This window comes from Moschus berezovskii, chromosome 9 (assembly GCF_049115385.1).
Source record: "Moschus berezovskii isolate FMDL1 chromosome 9, NW_MosBer_1.0, whole genome shotgun sequence".
Taxonomy (NCBI): Eukaryota; Metazoa; Chordata; class Mammalia; order Artiodactyla; family Moschidae; genus Moschus; species Moschus berezovskii.
In genome coordinates, this window is record NC_142468.1 from 20,111,092 (window position 1) to 20,126,879 (window position 15,788).

At 43.8% G+C, this 15,788-nt stretch overlaps 1 long non-coding RNA gene across 1 annotated transcript; it reads right to left on the bottom strand.

Annotated features, from left to right (window-relative positions):
- Positions 1-1,568: 1,568 nt before the first annotated feature.
- LOC129563256 (uncharacterized) lies at positions 1,569-14,844 on the bottom strand. Its single transcript, XR_008687329.2, has 5 exons — positions 14,517-14,844; positions 13,784-13,899; positions 11,440-11,881; positions 4,851-4,901; positions 1,569-4,373 (listed from the first exon to the last, which is right to left on the bottom strand). It is a non-coding gene; the product is annotated as an uncharacterized LOC129563256 (long non-coding RNA).
- Between the last annotated feature and the right edge of the window lie 944 nt (positions 14,845-15,788).

The window sequence follows — 15,788 nt, forward strand, 5'->3', positions numbered from 1 at the left end:
GAGGCGAAGCCCTGCAGGAAAGCTCACAAGACAGCTGACCCAATGTCAGACTGTCCCCATGACTGCCAGGGAAGGCAAGGGCTAGTTACCGGGCAGAAGGTATTTGGAATTAATCCAAAAGAGGGTCTGGCCTCAGACTAGGAGTGCAAGGAAATGACCATTTAAGAGGGTCCAGGACCCCCCTGGTGGTCCAGTGATTAAGAATCTGCCTGTCAATGAAGGGGACACAGGTTCAATCCTTGATCTGGGAAGATTCCACATGCCACGGGGCAACTAAGCCTGTGTGCCACAACTACTAAACCCACATCCCTAGAGCTTGGGAGCCACAATAAGAGAAGCTGCTGCAATGAGAAGCCCGTGCACAGAAACAAAAAGTAGCCCCCGCTCACTGCAGCCAGAGACATCCCACAGGCACCCGCGAAGACCCAGTGCAGTCAAAAATGAAAGTAGATCATCGTTGTTTTTAAAGAGAGAGGGTCCAGATTGGAGAGAGGGCTGCCGTCCATGGGGTTGCATAGGGTCAGACATGACTGAAGCGACTTAGCAGCAGCAGCGGCTGAGAGAGAAACCAGTTCCAGATGCGAGGAGCTGGGAGGAAAGGGCAATTTCCAAACTGAATTCCAGGAGGAAGAAAAGCCAGAGAAAACTTTGCTCTTGTCTAGAGTGGGGGTAATCAAGAAGAAAGTATAGGACTTCCGTGGTGGTCCAGTGGTTAAGATGCTGCCTTTGGAAGGTGGGAGATTGCAGGTTCAAACCCTGGTAGGAGGATTAAGATCCCACATGCCTTGTGGCCAAAAATAATTTTTTATTTTTTTCAAAAATGTGTCTATATTGTGAAGAAAAAAGAAAAAGACAAGGAAGTGTAGCTGGTCAGGCTTCAGAAGTGATGACTTCCTATGAGAAGCCAGACTTTCCTGTGAAGTTATCACTACTTGTAAAACTGCCCATGAGTCATATTTAACCCTCACAATGAAGGATAAAGGACTTACCCTCTGACAAGAGGGATTTCATGGCTTGGTATGAGTTCACATCGAGGAGAGAAGAGGATCATGGCAGGGTAGCCTAGGAGACAGAGCAATAAACTGACACAGGCCCCTTCCACTTCTGCCGTTAACTAGGAGAGGACCTCAGGCATGTCATTCAGAGGCCTGGGACTTCAGTTTGCTCATATGGAGGACAATCAGCCAGTCCATTTGTCAGGGAGGCAATACATGTAATTGAGCAGAGACCAATGCCTGGTCCAGGGGAAGCCTGCAAGCCTTTCACAGTCTAGGGTAAAACTAGGTCAGATCTAAGTTCCCTCCCAGCTCTATTATGTAACTTGCTGTGGAGAGAAGAGCTTAGGCTTGGGATGCCTTGATGCTTAGTTTGATTCCTAGCCCTGACAGTAACTAATATGAATTAGGGAAAGTTACTTAACCTGCTTAAACCTCAGGAAGGAGTCTATGAAAAAAATGTTAGATGCTAACTCTTTGGGACCCTATGGACTGTAGCCCACCAGGCTCCTCTGTGCATGGGATTCTCCAGGCAAGGGTACTGGAATGGGTTGCCTTGCCCTCCTCCGGGGATCTTCTCAACCCAGGGAATGAACCCAGGTCTCCTGCACTATAGGCAGATTCTTTACTGCCTGAGTATTCTGTAAGTTACCGTAAGAAGTAAAGAAGGCAATTCCCCTTCCATAGCACAGTGCCACTGGGAGGCCACAGTGTTCCAGCCCCTCAGCATTCAACTCTGGCCAGGTGGCTCGTTCCTGCCAGCTGAATGAAGTGCTGCGGATGTGAGTCACGCATAGGCTACGTCTTACCAGAACTCTTCTGTTTGTTTGCTTTCTTCCATTTCCATCGTGGAATTGGGATGGAGATAGTCCAGCTCCATAACCCTTTTATTTTTCCACAAGAATTTTGTCAACAGCTTGCCTATTTCTCAATAATATCCAGTTAACATTTCTTTTGAAGCCAACGATGGTGGTATAAATGACTTTAGATAAAATTGATGTCCTTAATTTTCTTCTATGGAAATATTTTGTCTTTTCCATTTGTTCAAGTCTTATGTATGTCCCCGCAGAGGAATTTTTAAGTTTCTTAAATGTATTCCTTTGCACTTCACCTTAATCACCTGGACTATTTGATCCTTTGTATATTACAGCAATTTAAACTGTTTATAAAAATGGGCTACGGGATGAAGAATTTAAAATGTTCAGCTGAGAAAGTTACAGGAATTCTGTACTGGGAGAATGGCAGCTAGAAAGAGCTTGGAGGTGTGAAAACCAGAGACAACCAAAAGGTAGAAAGAAAGGAGGAGACAGAGTGAGTCTCTCTGCAGGGCTTTTCCCCGTGGGGTCTTCTTCCCCGACCTTTTCTCTCTTTCTTCCAAAAAGCAAGACTCCCAACCAAAGTCATCCATTTTGATCTTATCAGTCCTTTCTGTGCTTGCAAATAGTTGTACCTCAGTCTTATTTTTTCCCCTCCACCCAATACTAGCAGGGCAACAGCAGTTGGAATGAATTTGTGCCTTGGTGTCTGTTGGTGAGGGTTCTGGTCCCATGGACGAAACTGACAATGGCTGGTTCTTCCCTCGATAAAGTGTGTCTATGAGGGTAGTATCAGAGAAGGCAATGGCACCCCACTCCAGTACTCTTGCCTGGGAAATCCCATGGACGGAGGAGCCTGGTAGGCTGAAGTCCACGGGGTCACTAAGAGTCGGACACGACTGAGCAACTTCACTTTCGCTTTTCACTTTTATGCATTGGAGAAGGAAATGGCAACCCACTCCAGTGTTCTTGCCTGGAGAATCCCAGGGATGGGGGAGCCTGGTGGGCTGCCGTCTATGGGGTCTCACAGAGTTGGACATGACTGAAGTGACTTAGCAGCAGCAGCAGCAGCAGCATGAGGGTAGTATGACCTTCATGAAATGGAAAGCCAGCCAGCAGTGGCTTATAAATACTTAGGTTTCCTTGCTTACACAAGGAATCCAGGTGCATGGTCACCAACGTTGAGAGGCTTCAGGATTTTAGAACTAAGGCCTTCTCTCTTCACTGGACCTTTCCCTTTTGGTCTCAAGGCTGTGCTTTGCCTTTAACCATCAAGTCCATATTCTGAGCAGGAAGAAGGAAAGGAAGCTCCAGAATCTCTGTCTAAGAACCAAAGGATTTCCCAGAAATACCAAGAAGATGTTGGCTTATGCCTCATAGATCAGATTGAGTCATATGGCTCTACTGTATGCAAGGGAAGTAAAGAAAACAGTCTTTTTCATCCACGATTGCATCCCCCTCCCCCCAAATGGGATTCTACTAGAAAGGGAAACAGTGAGAATGGGCACTGAGTAAGCAACCAGAAGTTTCTACCACGAATGTAAAATTAAATGTATCACCCACTTCCATGATGAGTTCTCCCCTGAAAACTTACACATGTCTGCAAGAGTGTGGCAGAGATTGCTATCTGCCTACTCATCGTCCATTATCCCCTCCTCCTGGGACTCAGAACCTGGATTCAGGGCCATGAGGTATTTCCCAATCTCCTTTGCGCATAGAGTGGCCATGGGGCTAAGTCCTGCCCTAGGCGATGTAAGCAGGAAAGTTATGTAGGACTTCCTGGAGGGTTCCTTTGAAGAAAGAAGGCATCTTTAGTCCTTCCCACCTTCCTTCTTCCTGCTGTCTGGATATAAAGGGATATATGGATAGAATATAGTCAGACAACATGTGGGTTATAGCTCCAATATCCAGTCCAGTCATTAGAATTAACTAACACATTATCTCATTTAATACTGATAACAACCTATGAGATAGGAACTAGTACAACCAGCTGCTTTTTAAGGACAAGGAAGCTGAGGCTTGAAGAACCTAAGTTGAGGCTTGAAGAACCTAAGTTCCTGTGGACATAACTTGTTGTAGACCAGCTCATAAGTGGTAGATCCAGGACTGGAACTCAGGTCATCTTACTCCACGGTTTACTTCCATTCACCCCACACTACACTGTTCACTGCCCCAGCCTTTCTAATAACGAGCAGAGGTGAGGTGTGGAAGCAGCACAGGTGCTGTAAGCTGAAGTCTGGTGTCCTTCATGTGTTTGTCCATCCATGTAACCAGAGGCTCCTCACTAGCTGCATTGCCCTGGACTGGTTACTGTCTCCTCTGTGTCTGTTTCCTCTTGTGTAAAGTGGAGATATTCAGAGATTATCATGGAGGGATTGTGAGGATTAATGAGTTAGTCCTTAGAACAGGGCCTCACATCTAGAGAGTACTCAGTCAAGCTTAGCTTTCACTGTTGTTATCACTGTTGTCATTTCCCAGTGTAACAAAGCCCATGTTGGGACACCTTCCCAGCATAAATCAGAACTTGTCCATCATGAAGATCACTCCAGCTATGACAGGCATCCTGGGAATGAAGATAGGGAAAGAAGTAATACAGGAGCTCAAGAAACCAGCACCCCCTAGATGACCCCCTGACCCAAGGCTTTATCCCCCAGAAACCCTATCTGTAACATCTTTGGGACAGGATGTCTCTCCAGTCACCTCCCTCAACCCCAGCAACTATGCCTGTGGCCTCCATCTTCTCTCTTCCTGGAGGTGGGGCCCAGAATCAAGAGAAACCTTGGGGCCAGAGGTCACTTGTTCCAGGGTCACCCCGGAGACTCATACAGCCTCTTGGGAACCTCCTAGGCCCCTGACTCAGGAAGGAAGGGGGATCCCCAAGCCACAGCACCTCAGACCTCTGAAACCTGCCTATCTCCATTTTTTACAGGTTAGGATTAGGTGGCCAGTTAAGTCAGCTTCTTCAGTAACGAGCCGTTTGGTCAATAGCCATATTCTCTTCAGAAGTTTGGCCTTTAGGTTTTCTCTTCTTTTTGCTCACCTCTTCTCCCACTCCAGGCTTCCCTGATGGCTCAGACAGTAAAGAATCCACCTGCAATGCAGGAGACCCAGGTTCAATCCCTGGGTTGGGAATATCTCCTGGAGAAGGGAATGGCTACCCACTCCAGTATTCTTGCATGGGGAATCCCATGGACAGAGGAGCCTGGCCGGCTACATTCCATGGGATTGCAAAGAAATGGACACCACTGATTGTCTAACATTCACTCAATTTCTCTCCATTTCTTTCCCCATTTCTTTCCATAGCTGCCAGACATGGCCCCTTAGCCCCATCTTTTCCCTTGAGACATGGTAGATGGTATATGGTGTAAATCAGCAGCTAAAATTCTTATCCCACCTCTCAGCATACCTGCCCACCCCACCCTGATCCAGGCATGGAACAAGGTTAGGGATGTCTTCTTGGAAACCTCTATGTTAACTCATCTGGCAGTTTGCAAACTATCTCAGATGGCCATGGCTACATCAATAGGATTCCATATCACGTGGAAGGTCTAAGAGAGAGTTTCCTTTGAGCAGGTTTGTGGAGCTGAGTCCCCTGGCAACTAACTGGTTCTAGACAATTCGTTTGGCATCAGGGGAGCTTACATTAACCACTTTCATCCTAGAACATAGAATATCTCTCCATTTATCAGATCTTTCTCTATAAACCCTTATTGCAGACGTGGTATTCTTGATTAATTTTTAGAAACTTTTTATTTTTGATATTATGGTAAATAGCATGTTTTGTTCTTACATTTTCTAGTTAATTGTTGCTGGTATAAAAAATGGTACTAGTTTTTTTAATTGATTGTTAATCCAGTAATATATCTGTGGTGATTTATAAATATATCTACATATTCTTTGATCCTCCTGGAGGAGGAAATGGCAATCCACTCCAGTATTCTTGCCTGGAGAATCTCTTGGACAGAGGAGCCTGATGTGCTGCAGTCCATGGGGTCGCAAAGAGTTGGAGACAAGTGAATGACTAGCAGACACGCATTCTTTAATCCTGCTTCTTTCAAGAATTACAGCCTACTCCTCTCCCCTTGAATGTAGATTTAATGACCGATTTTAACAAATAGAATGTGATGAAAGTGATGGCCTGTGACTTCTAAGACTTTAAGTTATAAAATGGAATTCAGTTTCCTCTGTTTTCTTTCAGGGCATTTGCTATAGTAGGACCCAACTACCATACTGTGAGGATATGCCAGCAGGCTGTGAGGACATGCCAGCAGGCTGCGTGAGCAGGAATGGAGGCCCTCTGCCAGTGGTCATGTGAGAGAGCCATCCTACAAGACAGGTACAGACAAGTCTTCACGTGACTATAGACCCCAACAACATCTTGAGTGCACTTTCATGAGAGACCCTCAACCAGATCATTTATCTAAGTCACCAGTGATCACATATTATAGGAGTCCATTCATATAAAAGGTAAACTTATGGGCTTCCCTGATAGCTCAGTTGGTAAAGAATCCACCTACAGTGCAGGAGACCTGGGTTGGATCCCTGTGATGGGAAGATCCCCTGGAGAAGGGAAAGGCTACCCACTCCAGTATTCTGGCCTAGAGAATTCAATGGGTCCACGGGGTCCCAAAGATCAGTCCTGGGTGTTCAGGACTAATGCTGAAGCTGAAGGACTAATGCTGAAGCTGAAGCTCCAATACTTTGGCCACCTCATGTGAAGAGTTGACTCACTGGAAAAGACTCTGATGCTGTGAGGGATTGGGGGCGGGAGAAGGGGACGGCAGAGAATGAGATGGCTGGATGGTATCACCGACTCGATGGATGTGAGTTTGAGTGAACTCCGGGAGTTGGTGATGGACAGGGAGGCCTGGCGTGCTGTGATTCACATAGAGTCGGACACAACTGAGCGACTGAACTGAACTGAGCAATTTTCACTTTCACTTTTTATAGAGACAGAAAGTTGCTTTAGGATTGGGGATTGGAAGAGAATGGGGTGAAAACTAAAGAGAAGGGGTCTCTTTTTATCTTTTTTGAAATAACTTTTTCTTTGTTGGTGGTATACAATGCATTTATTTTTGACTGTGCTAGGTCTGCTTCGAGAAGTCTTTCTCTAGGAGCAGCAAGCAGGGGTTACTCTCTAGTTGTGGTCCATGGCCTTCTCACTGCGGTGGCTTCTCTTATTGTGGAGCATGAGCTCTAGGGTGCATGGGCTTTGGTAGTTGCGACACTTGGACCCTAGAGTGTGGGCTCAATGGTTGTGGTGCACGGGCTTCGTTGCCCCCATGGCATGTGGAATCTTCTCAGACCAGGGATTGAACCTGTGTCCCCTGCATCAGCAAGTGATTCTTTACTACAGGACCACCAGGGAAGTCACTGGGTTTCTTTCTGAGATAAGGAAAATGTTCCAGTTGACTGCAGCAAAAGTTGGGCATATCAGTGCATATTTGAAAATTCATTGAGTTGTATAGTATACTTTGTTGTTGTTTAGTCACTAAGGCATGTCTTGTGAGCCAATCAACTGTAGCCCACCAGGCTCCTCCATCCATGGGATTTCCCAGGCAAGAATATTGGAATGGGCTGCCATTTCCTTCTCCAGTTATATACTCTAGATGGGTGAATTGTATGGTGTTACGGGCTGAATGCTTGTATCCCCCCAAATTCATATGTTGAAGTTCTAACCCCAACATAATGGTGTTTGGAGGTGGGGCCTTCGGGAAAAAATTAGGATTATGTTGGGTTATGAGGGTGGGCCCTTGTGATGGGACTGGTGCACTTATAAGGAAGCCCGAGAGGTCCTCTCTACACATGCATTCACTCAGAAAAGGACTTGTGCATACATTGTGAGAAGGTGGTCTATTGGCCAGGAGGAGGCCTTCACCAAGAGTTAAATCTTTCAGCACCTTGATATTATTCTTCCTAGCTTCAAGAATTGTGAGAAATAAATATCTCCTATTTAAGCCACCCATCTATCTTGTTATAACAGCCCAAGCAGACTAACATATGGCATGTGATTTTATCACAATATAGATTTTTTTAAAAAGAAAGAAAGAAGGCAAACACAAGGATGATTACATCAGTTCATTTCCTCCTTGGAAATCCACTCTGACTAACATGGGATAAGGTAGCTTTTCCTAGGACTTTCAAAAACCTCAGGAATCTTGTTGTCCCTGAATCTAGATTCATGAGGCCAAACTTTTTTATAATTTAATAACAAAGAGGGACTCACAAGAAAATGATTTCTGTCAATCAAATGAAAACACACCAAGCTACACTTGTCAATACACTGTCCATAAAAATCCAAAGAAAACTAAAAGAGTTTTATATGAAACAAACAAACAAAAAAAACAAACATTTTTTTATATAAGTACAAAGGTGAAATAAATCTTGTATATCATTCCTGAATTTCCCTGCTTTGTATGTTAACACTGTTGATAGGAAGTGCCCGTATACATCTTTCCCAAAGCACGTATAATCCAGGGTGGGAATAGAGTCAGCATCTGTATATATTTGATGTTGGCCCAAACGACCTAAGTGATTCCAAAGCTGATACTTCATTTCCCTAGTAATTAGTAAGAAGTGCTATTTAAAAATTGTGTTGCTTTACAACATAAGACAAATTTCTTCTTTGTTAAATGCCCTAGAGGACTCTATCTTAATTCCTAAGCCAGCTCAGTCTGGAAAGGCTGATTGCTCAGTTCATGGTGCTAAACTATATTGTCGTGCTGTATTTAAAATGTTTAAGGTAAATGAATTCAGTCGCTGCTAAGTGTGAGCTCATCAATAAAAGCAAAACAAATCCAATTTTTCTCCTGGAAGTGGTTTCAACAGCTGTCTTTTCACCCTCCTTGCTCCCCTTCCCCACACTTGTTATCTCTTTAAGAAATCAGCCTCCTCCAGAGCCAGGAGTTTCACCTTCCAAGCGAGTGGTGGGGGTGGGGTGGAGTGGGGAGTTGGTTTGTGGGGAGGGCTGGTAACAGAGACGGGAGTCACCCTGCAGAGCAGATCACTATGTGTGCGTGGCTATTGTGTCTGTGCTCTAAAGGCAGACTCTTGATTCTTTCAAAGAGCTTCTCAATCAATCAAATTCCTTTTTTTTTTAACACACAGTTATGTAGTTTTCTCACCACCACAACACTGCTGCTGCTGCTGCTGCTGCTGCTAAGTCACTTCAGTCGTGTCCGACTCTGTGTGACCCCATAGACGGAAGCCCACCAGGCTCCCCCGTCCCTGGGATTCTCCAGGCAAGAACACTGGAGTGGGTTGCCATTTCCTTCTCCAATGTGTGAAAGTGGAAAGTGAAAAGTGAAAGTGAAGTCGCTCAGTCGTGTCCGACCTTTAGCGACCCCACGGACTGCAGCCTGCCAGGCTCCTCCATCCATGGTATTTTCTAGGCAATAGTACTGGAGTGGCTTGCCATTGCCTTCTAGAAGTAGCTAACTCATTGTTGGAGGTGAGCTCCCATCAGAGATTACGAGCTCCTGGTAACAGAAAGGGAGAAGGCCGGAGAACCTAAACTTGAAAATTACAGCTACCACTTAACGCAGATGCAAAGAAGCACATCTCAATAGGCACCTGGGAGTTTACTGTTCTATAGAAATAGACTTCCTGTTCCAAATCATGGCCCTGAGACTTGGAAAGAGCATGCTATCCTCAGGATATTCTATTTCAAAGAGCATAGAAGTAACATAACAATTATATATTTATGTATATATGAAAAAGTTTCATTCAAACAGGTAAAAAGAAATTTAAACATTGGCATTTAGAGAAGCAAATATTGTATTTAAGAGTTAGCCTTTTTAAACAGCCAATTACTGGTTACTCTGAATTAATAAAACGAACCTAATACAGAAAACAACTGCAGAACAAAGTTCTAATGATAGCAATTCTCACATAGGAATCTTTGGTGAAGTTGCAGACTTGCCTTCTTTAAACAAACGTGGAATACCTGGGGTGTGCCAGACGCTGAGTTAGGTGATATGAGGAAATTGGATATGGAAATCAGTGGCTGGGCCCAGTGAGGAGGACACCTAGATGATAATTACCATGCAATATGGTGCTCTGGTTAAGTGCCTCAGAGCCATAAAGGGAGTAGTGTGTTCTGCTTAGAAAGGATGAGAAAGGCTTAAAATAAGGTGTAACTTTTGAGATGTGTTTTATTGGGGTTTTAAGCGTGATGATAAACCTTATTCATCCCTTTGGAGTTTGAACCAATTAAGAAATAGAATAGGGAGTGAAATGCTGCATGTAAAACTGGATTTGAGAATGAGATGTGTGCCTCTGGGTGAAAAAAAAAACTTCACATTTCTCTCCTAGTCTAGACTTTGGGACCTGCACACAGGGAGTTCTTGAGAAAACCAGCCGAGCAGGGCAGACTGAGCCAGCAGCCGGTGGGCTGGTGAACTGCAGCTCACAAGTTGAGCACAGAAGAAAGAGAAAGGCCATGAGTGGGGACCATTTTAACCTGTTGGCCTCACCAAATAGAGAAATAAAACTGTGGAGGAGGGTGTCCAATTTCTCCAGTCAAATGAATCATGCCTCCTTCTATAAGGAGATACAGCCAAGAGGAAAAGAGAAGGGCCAGCTGTCTTCCTGCAACAGTTTCCTTGTGGCAAAGGCTGTAGGAGTGCCCTCCCCTTGAACCCAAAATGATCCGCAGGGATAAGCATCACACGACACAGGGCTTGAAGGGCAGAGGTTCAACAGGTGGGTGAGAGGGAGCGTTCCAAGTAGAAAAGTGAAAGTCACTCAGTCATGTACGACTCTGTGTGACCCCATGGACTATACAGTCCATGAAATTCTCCAGGCCAGAATACTAGAGTGGGTAGCCTTTCGCTTCTCCAAGCAGATCTTCCCAACCCAGGAATCAAACCAGGATCTCCTGCACTGCAGGCAGATTCTTTACCAACTGAGCTGTTAGGGAAGCCCATTCCAAGTAGAGACCAAAGCAACAGCAAAGCAAGATTTCAGTGCTCAAAGTGCCACAGGAAATAGAGAGTAATCATTTAAGTTTATGAAATATGTCAGTTTTCTAACCAAAGATGGTCTATGGTCTAGAATAAATCTCTTTCTCTAAGTCAAAGTCCTTATTTCTTATTGTACTCAGTCCAGGATCCAAAAACAGCACAGAAATGCTCCACAAGTTTGCATTTATCTTGCTTGGGGTTTGCTAAGCTTTCTGAATCTCTGGGCATCTGTGTTTCATCAGTTTGGGAAATTTTCCAGCATAACCCCTTTAACTATTGCTTCTCTCCTTTCCCTCTCTCTGTTCCATCTGAGACTCCAATGACCCCACATGTCACGCTGTTGATGTTTGTTTTTCATATTTTTTTCTGATAATTTGTATTAAACATTTCTAATAGCCTTTCTTCCAACTAGTTAGCAAATTACATTCACAATCTGCCATTAAACCGATTCATTGAGTTCTTATTTTTAGCTATTATATTTTTCTATTGTAGAATATCCATTTGATTCTTCTTTTTATAGATTATGTTCCAAATATCTGGTAAAATTGTCATCTCTTTCCTCTACTTTCTTGAATATGTTCATCATAGGTATTTTAAAATTCTTATTTGTTACTATCTGAACCATCTATGGGCTTATTTCTATTGTCTAAGTTTTTAATATCTTACCTGAGATATGATCTTGGTTTTCACATACTTGGTAATTTTTTATCATATGCCAGACATTTTGATGAAAGACAGCAGATGATGTTAGCTCCCCCTCTTCCTCCGCTAGGTATCAGGCAGGAGATTGTCCATCACAGACTGAGCTGAATCGGGGCTTGGATGTGATTTTGGAAGCTGTTTTGGTTGGTCTCAGTCTATCTCCAGCTTACCCCTGTGCCAAGGGTGTAACTCTGAAAAGTTTTCAATTATAACCTGTTCTTGGAGAGCCACCAGTGAGCAGCGGCATGAGCCAGGATTCTAGTTTCCTCCTCAGGAACTGAACCTGGGTCGCCTGGATGAAAATCAGGAATCCGAACCGCCAGAGCAACAAGGCCTAAAGGCTAGAAGCAAATTTTGCCTGGATCTTTGCTCTCAATGAAAACTGCATTTCTCAAGGAGGCAAAAACTATAAAAAAAAAAAAACAGGTACAAAGTTTATTATTAGAGACACAGGACAACAACAAGTGAGGGAGCACACCGAGAGACTGTCCTCGTTGAAACCGCGGCCGGGCAGAGATGCGCACCCAGAGAGGAAGGGTGTGGCATCCTCCCCACGAGACACATGGGGAAGAGGTGGCTAAGCTATTCACGTCGGACAGTTCTTCCAGGCCTTTATTTACCTGTGGCCAGTTATCTGGTTTCTTTTTCCACACCTGACCTACCCTAGGACTCTTCCGGATATGCGTGTGCAAAGTTTTCCAAGATGGACTCCAGCCCAGAGGCTGACGGGCTCCCTCCTTTTAACCCCCAAGGAGGCTTTCTGCACATGTGCAATGTCTCCCTTTCCCCAAGGATAGGAAGTATATGACCTCTTGATCTTTTACTCAAACAAGGTTTAGCCCCTCTCTGTTTTTGCCATGACTGTTATCTTAAAGTGTCCTCAGGAGGCAAAGACTGGCTCTCTACTGTTTCTGTTGTCATTTCTATTTCCAAGTGCAAACGGGAGGCTAGTTGTAAATCCCCAGCCTGGAGCCCATCCATCAAGCCTAGAGACCACAGGAGATTCAACTCTGCCCTTCACAGGTTTGCAGCTTAGCTTTGTAGCATCTCTTATCATACAAATTCAAAGTGTAGTACATTTCCTGAGAGACAGCCCAGCCATCTTTGTGAGGTTCCCCTGGTCTTCAGTTGTATCACCACCCCGCTCCAATTTCTCATGAATATCATACGTTCTCTGCTCTCCAGCAGCACACTTAGGGACAAGTCTTGACTTGCAGGCTCTAGTAGCTTCCAGAATTCATAAGTGACGCTGGGTTAAAAGGACCTATGGGGTATCAGCATACCCCTCTCCCTACAGCTTTCATCTGTGGCCTTTTTGTTTTCCGTTCATTTCCACCTGGCCATTTTAGTTTCTTCAGGACCTCCAGACCGTAGGATATTTCACTCTGTCTTTTAAAACCTGTCACCTGACTCATTTATCACTCCCACAGCCTCACATTCAGAAAAGCTTTCAGTAGCCATGAGTTCGAGACTCCTAAAACCCCTGCTTTGAGCAGGTGCAGCCCCACAGGGCCACCGAGTTTTGTTGTTCCCTCTCTGGCATGGAGCTCAGCCCAGCCCAGAATCAGAAAATGACCCAGGAACACAAAGGGCAGCCAGTTGTCCGCTCACCTCCAGACAGTTCTCCCCTTTCTGAAATTTTAGTCCATTGATCCTTGTAGCTTCCTCAACTCTCTGATGCCATTAGAAGTATAACTTTTGTTATTTATCCAGTTTTTTCTGCTGTTTGTCAGTAAGTGAGTTGGTGTACCATCACCTACTCTAGCCCACTCGGAAGCAGAACTCAGCTTTACAAGTCTGCTTGTGTCCTTGGCTAAACCACTACTCACTCTGCCCCACTCCCTCCTCCCAGTGAAAACCCTCAACATGCCCTTCCTCTTCTGTCTGTGTCCCCATTGGACCCTTCAGTTCCATAAAGACTTCGAAAGAAGGGCATGGATGGACCTTATCATACTAAGTCTGAATTATACTGCTCAGCTGATGATACTACATTTGGGTTGTAAAAAACAATTTGTTAAAGCAATTATGACTTCTGAATTTAAGAGCCTTTGAGTCTTTCAAAAACTGGTACTAATCTGGTTTACTTGGCCTCCAGCTACTTGGAGATTTCCAAAGAATATAAAACTACAATTTTTTCACTAAGATAGTAATACTGTGAATCATAAATTGAACCTCCTAACAAAGCTTCTTGAATGATAAAGAATTATTTTTAGAAGCTGATTTGACCATTAAATGTTATATTGTAGAAGTATTTAAAGAAGCTTCTTGATAAGTTTTGCCTCCATTTGCTATGTAAATATATACCCACCTTTTTATTTCCTTTGTTCCTTAGTATACTCATATTTCTTTGTAAATATTTCTTCTTTTGAAAAAAAAAAGTCAGACAAAGACAAATATCCACGTGATATCAGTTGTATGTGGAATCTAAAATATGAAACAAATGAACTTATTTACAGAACAGAAACATAGGAAACAAACTTATGTTTATCAAAGAGGAAAGGGGGAGGGATAAACCAGGAGTAACATACATGCACTGCTGTATATAAAACAGAAAAATGCTAAGGACCTACTGTATAGTACAAGGAACTCTATCTTGTAATAAACCATAATAGAAAAGAATTTAAAGAAAGAAAGAGAAGGCTCATTCTGAAAACTCGCCCTCTTTCCTTCATGACTTCTTAAATGGAATGTTTGTATTAATTACAAACAACGTCATTATACAGTAGAACAGCAAATCTCTGCCCCTTCACAGTGTTCCAAGTCCCCACACAGCTCAACTGCACCTCAAACAAGAAGGCAATTGCTAGGAGGCCAGCAGGCAAACTTCAAGAGACAGTGGTTTCTACTCTTTCTCTCTGAAGTTCTCTATCCAATCCCAGCCCGGGCCAGCCTATCAGATCTTTAAGAAAAATAAAAGTGGCAAGCACACACACACACTCCTGTCCATAACTTCAAAGTAGATTTTGCAAGTATTTTTAGAGAAATAACAAAATGGTTTATTAACATAGAGTGAAATATGGTCTAAATTTTTAAAGTTTTACCTGGAACTCTGCTATCTTCTTCCTTTAGGCATGCTGTGCTGCTAGAAATCTCTATGAAGTTGTAAGGGCTTTTTTCCTTTTCATGTTCCTTCTTCTAGAAATATGAAGGTGCTGGGCTGGACCACCTAAAGAAGCCTAACAAGTATAAAAGAACTAGGCAACTCTTCTACATTGAATTTGCAATGTAAAGACAACTTCATCGATCAAATAACTTGGGATTCCTTAGAAGATATGTGAATCCAGTTAAATGATAAAAGTCCTAAAGTAGTCACAGAGAAAATATGCAGCATTCGTAAGAAATTATTAAATATTATGTGCCACAGACATGTCTCATTTGTCCTTCCAGTGGCAGAGGGTAAACAGGATGTTGAGAAGTTGAGATTGGGGTCTCTGAGTCTGCAGGAGTCCCTTAGCGGGGCTCATTTGTAAACAGGAACCATGCCAGGCATCCTGGGTTAGGAACTCTGTGATCTCTTTTTTAGCATTTCCTACAGCTTTTCCTCTGGGACTGGCTGACCCCAGTTTTATACTGGAACCTGTGCTTTATGCTTGAAAGAGCTGGAATCACAATCTGGCCTAGAGAGACTAAAATATTTACGATCTAGCCCTTTACATCAAAAGTTTGTGAAACTGTGCTTTCAATGGGTGCCTAAAATTTAAACTTTTTTAGCTCCTCTCTTAGAACAAGAGTATTATCTTTTACAATGTTTGCAAAACCAATGAAAAGCGTTAATTTCAACTTCCTTTTTTTCTTCTGGTGCATGCTTAAGTCAACTTTGGTTGTGTTTGAATCTTTGTGACCCTATGAACTGTAGCCCACCAGGCTCCTCTGTCCATGGGAATCTCCAGGCATGAATACTGGAGTGGGTTGCCATGCCCTCCTCAAGGGGATCTTCCTGACTCAGGGATCGAACCAGCATCTCTTACGTCTGCCAGCATTGGCAGGTGGGTTCTTTACCACTAGCGCCACTTGGGAAGCCCCTCTTTTCTGGTGGTTCAATGATATATTTATATAAGTGTTATGCATCATGATTTCGTCCCTCCCCAGCTCAATCTAGTTGAATTGAATTTATGTATGGGTCTTTTTTGGGCTTCCCAGGTGGTGCTTGTGGTAAAGAACCCACCTGCCAATGCAGGCAGTCATAAGAGATCCCTGGGTCAGGAAAATTCCCCTGGAGGAGGGCATGGCAACCCACTGCAGTATTCTTGCCTGCAGAATTCCACGGACAGAGGAGCCTGGCCAGCTACCGTCCATAGGGTCGCAAAGAGTCA